The sequence below is a fragment of the Eutrema salsugineum genome, unplaced genomic scaffold, assembly GCF_000478725.1.
Source record: "Eutrema salsugineum unplaced genomic scaffold, Eutsalg1_0 scaffold_6, whole genome shotgun sequence".
NCBI lineage: Eukaryota > Viridiplantae > Streptophyta > Magnoliopsida > Brassicales > Brassicaceae > Eutrema > Eutrema salsugineum.
Window position 1 is genome coordinate 10,364,365 of NW_006256547.1, and position 7,985 is coordinate 10,372,349.

General features: G+C 44.4%; 2 non-coding genes across 2 annotated transcripts; both read right to left on the reverse strand.

Annotated features, from left to right (window-relative positions):
• Positions 1-428: 428 nt before the first annotated feature.
• On the reverse strand, positions 429-535 carry LOC112083766. The gene has a single exon (XR_002897894.1). It is a non-coding gene; the product is annotated as a small nucleolar RNA R71 (small nucleolar RNA).
• A 6,416-nt stretch (positions 536-6,951) lies between these two features.
• On the reverse strand, positions 6,952-7,058 carry LOC112083665. Its single transcript, XR_002897801.1, has one exon. It is a non-coding gene; the product is annotated as a small nucleolar RNA R71 (small nucleolar RNA).
• Positions 7,059-7,985: the final 927 nt, after the last annotated feature.

Here is a 7,985-nt window from a genome sequence, read left to right on the forward strand (position 1 = left end):
ATCAGAGGAACGCTCTAGAGGATCGGAATGTGAGGGAACCTGCACCTGCAGCTGGTCGTGGACGAACGCTTGGGGATTACAACAGGCCTGAGCAGTTCTATGAAAATCGTTCTGCGATTCGCGCCCCTGCGTTTCAAAGAAACGATTTTGAGCTGAAACCTGTGTACTACACTCTTGTGGGTCAGCATCCCTTTCATGGCTACTCTCATGAGCACCCTATGGATCACATCGAGAGGTTTGAGGACTTGGTCACCAGCATCAAATACAATGGAGTGTCCAACGATTTCCTCCTCTGCAAGCTGTTTCCTTACTCTCTAGCTGGAGAAGCAGCTAACTGGTTGAAGCAGTTGGAGCCAGGATCACTCACTACTTGGGAAGAGACCAGGAATGCTTTCCTGCACAACTTTTTCGATGATGCTAGGTCTGAGGAGTTGAGGACGAAAATTTCGACTTTCTCTCAGGAACCAACTGAAGCGTTCAAAGCTTCTTGGGTGCGATTCAAATCGTACCAGCGAGACTGCCCCCATCATGGCTTCAGCGATGTGCAGTTGCTGGGTATTTTCTTTAGAGGTATCGACTGGAGGTATCAGATGGCACTTGATGCAGCGAGCAATGGTAACTTCAACACCAGATACCCAGAAGAAGCTGTTGAGCTCATCGAAAATTTGTCATCCAGCAATAGCACCAAGAATGCTGATCTTGAGCGAAAAAAACAAGCTGGGAACATGGATAGATCGCAGATCGCTGAGGTGAAAGCTAAACTTGACTCTGTGCACACCCTTTTAGTGGGTAAGAAATCTGTCAGATTCGCACAGGAGGTGGAGAGTTTCGAACCTGGGGATGAAGCTGAGGTGGAGGATGTCAACTTTGTCAGTGGATCAGGATATCAGGGTCAGAGGTTTGGTAATCAGCAAGGTAACATAAGCTACAATGGGAATTACAATGGAAACAATCAGAAGAGTACCTTCAACAGTAATCAGAACTTCTCTGGTTACACGCCTAAGCCTCAGTACCAGAAGCCCTTTTCCAACAACAGTTTCTCCAGAAATTACGGCACTCCTTCATCTCAACCTCAAACTCCTGACAATGAGATAAAGTCTATGCTGGAACAAATTCTGGAAGGTCAGCAGAAGCTCACCGTGGACTTCAATGGAAAGATGGATGCTCTCTACCTTGATCTGAATGGGAAAATCGAAGCTCTGAACACCCATGTCAAGCAGCTCGATACGCAGGTTGCTCAAACTGCAGGTTCTGTTAAAAGGCAAGAAGGTTTTCTTCTTGGGAAGACTGACACCAATCCAAGGCATCACTGCAGTGCTATCACGTTGAGGAGTGGTAAAAATCTGAGTTCTGAGCCCAAAAAGACGCCTCCTGCACCTGAATTCGTGGATTTGGAAAACCCTGAAGAAGTTCCTGAGATTGCAGAGCCGGTGTCGAGCGACACCACAACCAGTGTCGCACGTCACCAACCACAGAGCGAAGCTGTTGATGCTCCGAATCCGAAATCTGCTCAGGAGAAAGTCTACAAACCTAAAGTTCCTTACCCAAGGAGCCCTAGGAAGTCCAAGCAAGAGCTTGATGATGCACGATGCAAACCTTTGGTTGATGCTGTAAAAACCACTCCTGTTATCAGACGCTATGTAAAGCGAATGGTGACCAATAACCTCAGCCATGAACAAGGAGTGATGATGATTTCTGAGCAAGTCAGTGCAGTGATTCAGAACCGAATTCCAGAGAAGCTGTCTGATCCAGGAAGCTTTGTCTTGGATTGCTCTATCTTCACAGAGAGATTCAAGAGATCGCTGTGTGATCTGGGTTCAAGTGTTAACCTCATGCCTTATTCGGTAGCTGTCAATCTCGGCATGACTGACTTCAAGCCAACAAGGATATCTCTTATCCTAGCTGATCGTTCGACAAGGATACCTGAAGGAGTGTTAGAAGATGTTCCAATAAAGGTTGGAGACTGCATGATACCGACTGACTTTGTGGTTCTAGAGTATGGAGAGGAACCTAAAGATCCTCTTATCCTTGGGAGACCTTTTCTAGCTACAGCAGGTGCTATCATCGATGTCAGGAAAGGCAGGATCGCTCTGAATGTTGGAGATCTGGTGATGAAGTTTGACATGGACAAGCTGATGAAGAAGCCCACCATCGATGGTCAGTCCTTCTATGTCGACACTCTCACAGAGTTTGCTGAGGAGATTTTCCATGAGATGCTGCCTACAGACCCACTAGAGAGAGCTTTAACCACGTCTGCAACCGAAGCTGAGCACTTGGACGAAATCTCAGCTTCTTACTTGAAGATGTTGGACTCCAGCGAGCATGTGATGCATCTGGCATCACAGATTGAACAGCTCGAGACTCCTGCGAAGGTGAAGCAGCTATCCGATTGGAGTGAGGAGAAAGCGCCCAAGATTGAGTTTAAACAACTCCCTGCAGGACTAAGGTACGCATTCCTGGGCTCTAATTCCACCTATCCGGTCATTATCAACTCTTCTTTGAACAATGCTGAGGTTACCTTACTACTGAGCAAGCTGCGGAAGCATCGCAAAGCTTTTGGCTATTCTCTTGATGATATTTCAGGTATCTCACCAGACTTGTGCATGCATCGAATTCACCTGGAAGATGAGTCGAAGTCATCGATCGAACACCAGCGCAGGTTGAACCCTAATCTGAAAGACGTCGTCAAAAAGGAGATCATGAAGCTGCTGGAAGCTGGTATCATCTATCCAATTTCAGATAGTGCTTGGGTCAGTCATGTGCACGTGGTTCCTAAGAAAGGCGGGGTTACAGTCGTGAAGAATGACAAGGATGAGCTGATTCCGACGCGCACAGTGACTGGACACAGGATGTGCATCGATTACAGGAAGCTGAATGCAGCGACCAGGAAGGATCACTTTCCATTGCCCTTTATTGATCAGATGCTGGAAAGACTTGCAAGCCATCCCTACTACTGCTTCCTCGATGGGTACTCAGGATTTTTCCAGATTCCTATCCACCCAGATGATCAGGAGAAGACCACCTTTACATGTCCATACAGCACTTTCGCAAATATCGCAGGATGTCCTTTGGACTTTGTAATGCTCCTGCGACGTTTCAGAGATGTATGATGTCCATCTTCACTGACATGATTGAGGATTTCATGGAGGTCTTTATGGATGATTTCTCAGTTTACGGATCATCTTTTAAGGACTATCTGGATAATCTCTGCAAAGTTCTGGCTCGCTGTGAAGAGAAGCACTCGGTCCTTGACTGGGAAAAGTGTCATTTTATGGTCAGAGATGGGATTGTTCTTGGGCACAAGGTTTCTGCAGCTGGCATCAAAGTGGATCGCGCGAAGATTGACGTCATGACGAGCTTGCCACCACCTGATTCTGCGAAATCGGTTAGAAGCTTTCTGGGTCATGCAGGGTTCTATTGTCGCTTCATCAAAGACTTCAGCAAGATTGCACGTCCTCTCACTGCTCTACTATGCAAGGATGCTAAGTTTAAGTTTACAGATGAGTGCCTTGCTGCGTTCGAACAGATCAAACATGCTTTGATAAGCGTCCCTATCGTGCAGCCTCCTGACAGGAATTTACCTTTTGAGGTGATGTGTGATGCTAGTGATTTTGCTGTTGGTGCTGTTCTAGGACAGAAGAAGGACGAAAAGCTTCATGCAGTCTACTATGCCAGTCGAACTCTGGATGATGCTCAAAGGAATTATGCTACCACTGAGAAGGAGCTGTTGGCTGTGGTTTTTGCTTTTGAGAAATTTCGACCATACCTTGTGGGACCGAAGGTTATTGTGCACACAGATCATTCTGCACTCAAATACTTGATGCAGAAGAAGGATGCAAAGCCGAGATTACTGTGATGGGTGTTACTCCTTCAAGAGTTCGATATTGAGGTCAAGGACAAGAAGGGTGTTGAGAATGGTTTTGCAGATCATCTCTCACGCATCAGGGTTGAAGATGACGTACCCATAGACGATTTTCTGCCAGAAGAGAATGTATACTATGTGGAAACTAGGTTTCAGAGCAGATTTGGCGAAGAATTGCAGGCTTTTCGAATTGGAGAAACGTTAGTGTCGAGCGACACCACCACTAGTGTCGCGCGACACCTTGCTCAGCCGAACACAGAGACCTCTCAAATTCGAAGCAGACTTCCTGAGATCAGTTCAGCTGCTGTATCTGCCACCCAACGTCCTTGGTATGCTGATATTGCCAATTACCTCGCTGCAGAGGCTGAGCCTGAGAACTTTAAAGGGTACGCGAAGAAGAAGTTCCTGAGAGAGCTGCGAAGATATCACTAGGATGAGCCATATCTGTACAAGGACTGTTCTGATGGGATTTACAGAAGATGCATTGCAGAGTCAGAAGTTCCAGAGGTGCTGTTTCATTGTCATGGATCTGAATATGCTGGTGATAACACCGGATTTTGACCATTTTTATGGATCACTTTAATATCTTTTACAAGTGTTTTTACTCAATTTTCAAAGGTTTTCAAAGGATTTCTATGTTTCCGGATTTTAAAAGACTTTTCAGGTAATTTGGGATAAAGAGGCACAAAATGGAACAAAAAGACTATTTTGGATAAATGCAGACCGTCAGAACTCTCATGGAGAGACGAAGACCTTCTCACCGTCTGATCACCCTCAAAATTGGATAACTTATAGAAGAATCAACCAGCTTTCAAATGCACTTGGTTTGGAGACTTTCCAACGGTTGGATCTCAAGATATTCCATTAGCCCCGGAGCCACGCGGAGTCGGCCAGCAACTCACCCGACCGCGGCCAACAAGCTATTTGCCGCGGTCAGAAGCTTCCCGACAGCGGCCAACAAGCCAATTTCTGCGGTCACAGCACTCCCGACCGCGGCAATCAATCTCCGAGTTAAAGCCCACTTATCTGAAGCCCAAAGTCATTCTCAGCCTCAATTCCGGAACCCTAGAGACCATGGAGTATTGGAGACTATAAATACATGTCATTTAGGTCGTTTTTAGAGATAAACCCTTCATACTTTACAGAAACCCTTTTCCTTTAGCCGCTTTTATGAGATTTTTGTAGAAGATTGTTCAAGTCCGAGTTCTTCAATAGAGAAGCTTTCTTTACCTCTTTTCTTTACTGTTTTTCATTACTTTTATCAAAACCAATGATGATGTCGAACTCAGCCATGTCTGAGTAGATCCCGAGTTGGGCTTAGGGTTCCCGAAAGGGGCTCTCATAATCGATTAAGACATCTAGGTTTATAGATCTGGGATTTCAACCTGTTCTCTATTTATTCTTGTTCTTATTGCATGTATGCTTGATTGATCACCTAGTATCTGATCTAGATAGTTAGTGTTGCGAAAGTTTTCATTAAGTATCAGCCCTAGAATGAAACAGGCGACTTTTCCGTAGGAGTGGAAACCTACCTGCGGCGAGATCGTGAGTATTGACGAGTCTTGTGCAGCTCTTGCGTTCTCTCCCTTCCAGGGCCAGAGTGGAAACCTACTGGTCAGGGTTGCGAGAAACAGTTGGTTATGATCACGACAGTGATGTAGTCTTACCGCCGTACTCTAGCTCTAGAACCCATATATCGTTATCTGTCAATCCCAATATATCTACCTTAGTGTTAAAACCGATTATGATCCCTTAGAGTTCCCAAAAGCTCAGCGTTTTTAGCCATAGTTTACAATTCCATCGATTTTTACTTGCTTTCTTAGACCTGCATTTCAATTTCCTTAGTTCATTATTTACTTGCTTTATTTACCTTTCATGCGATATCTTACTTGCCTTATTAGTCTTTCATTCGATATTTGCCTATTCTAATTGCATTCCATTCGATTTTCTTACCTGCTTTTTAGGATAGATTTATTTGCTTTCTTTTGTTTTAGTTTAATTCGCAAGAAAAACAACCAACCTTTAAAACCAATTTAGTCTAGACATAAAGTTAAAAACCGTAGAAGAATACCAGGCACACAAATCTCTATGGATTCGATCCCTAAATACTACAACTGATTAGCTGTGCACTTGCGACTTTCATTTGTTTTGTTAAGGGTAAAACTTGTTCCCTCACGTAGTTGACACAAACACATCAAGTTTTTGGCGCCGTTGCCGGAGATTTGTTTCGTTGCCTTTTGCTATTTTTCTTGTTTTAACTTCTATTCTAGACACCTGATCTCTAGTTCTTTCTTAAAGTTTTTCTGAACTATCTTTCCCTTCTTTTGTTTTTCTCTGAATTGCATGAATACCAGGCGTAGACCTGCAGGAGACATTCCAATTCTAGACGAGATAGACAGACACGAAAGAGAACTTCGAAGACTTAGACGAACGCAAGGAATGGCCAACGACGAACAGCCTGGAGATCCTATTAATCGAAATTTAAATATGGACCAAGACGGGTCCGAATATGGAGAAAACGAAGAGAATGATCACATAGAAGGTGATCATGCTCGACAAGATGGAGAGGAGGATGAGGTTCTTCCAAGAAACCACCAGAACCGAGAGAGAGAAGGACGTGAAGACCTTGATCCACCCATCAATGCAGCCGATGGTGACCACCCAGCAATGCAGCCAAATGAACGCATTCACCACCCCATTCCGCCAGCAAATCAACACCGAAGACAAGCCAGGAACCATCGCATAGCTGATTTTGATGCACCTACTCAAAATTTTCAGAATCGATCTGCAATCCAAACCGGAATGAGTTTGAAGTCAAGCCTCAAATCATCTCATTGGTGAAGCAAAACCAGTTCCATGGAGTTCCTTCTGAGCACCCAATGGACCATATCGAGCTTTTTGAAGAAATTTGCAGCATGATGAGAACAAACCAAGTTCCACCTGACTATTTAAAGTGTAAGTTGTTCCCTTTTTCATTAGCAGATAAAGCTCACCGTTGGTTGAAGTCTTTGCCTGCAGGATCGATTACCAATTGGGAAGAATGTAGAACTGCTTTCCTAAACCACTTCTACACTAAGTCAAGGTCGAACAATTTGAGAACGAAGATCTCAACCTTTCAACAAGGGCCAACTGAATCTTTCTATGAAGCTTGGGAACGTTTTAAGGAGTATGAACGTGATTGCCCTCACCATGGATTTCATGGATCAAGCCTGCTGAGCACATTTTACCGAGGTTTGCAACCAAAATACAAACTTTCACTTAATACAGCTAGCAATGGAGATTTTGGGCAAAAGACGATAACCCAAGGAAGAGCTCTCATCGAAAATTTGGCTCAAGCCAATAGCAATGACTGTCCTGAATACGATCGATCGATGAAGCAAGCCGGAACAGACAACAAGGAGATAACCGAGTTGAAGAACATGGTGAGCCAGCTTCTGAAGAGCAACAATCGCCCGATCCATGCCTGTGAAACCAACAATGGCGCAGAAGAGGAAAGACCTAGTAATATCGATCACATTAATCAAGCATTTCAAGAAGAAGATACGAACTACGTAGGAGCACTGGTGCCATACCAAAATCGCTCCAACAACAATATCAACAACAACTTCCGGAATGCAAATTACAACAATCTCTCTTACCGCAATCCAAATGTGGAGAATCCTCAAGATCAGTACTACCCACCTCAGCAAAAACCCTTCCAAAACAAGTTTCAAGGTGGAAACTTTGGGGGAGTAGTACCATATCAACCGCGACAGCCATATAACTACCAAGGTACGGGTTTTAACAATCAATTTGTACAACAGCAGGGAGTCACGACGAACCAGCTAGCTTCACAAATCGGTAGACTTGAACAGTCAATCCAACAGCTCGTTATGACGAACGAAAAAGCATCTAAAGACGTGAACGTGAAAGTGGACTGCATGTACAATGATCTGAATGGTAAGTTTGAATCTTTATCTTCGCACGTAAAAAAGTTAGATGTGCAAGTCACCCAAACAGCCGACTCTATGAAGAGGCAAAGTGGAGTTCTACCAGGAAGAGTTGAAGATAACCCTAAGAAGTTTTGCAACACCATAACCACATTGCCCGAAGAAGAGGCCGGAACCGATGGAAAGAAAGAAGA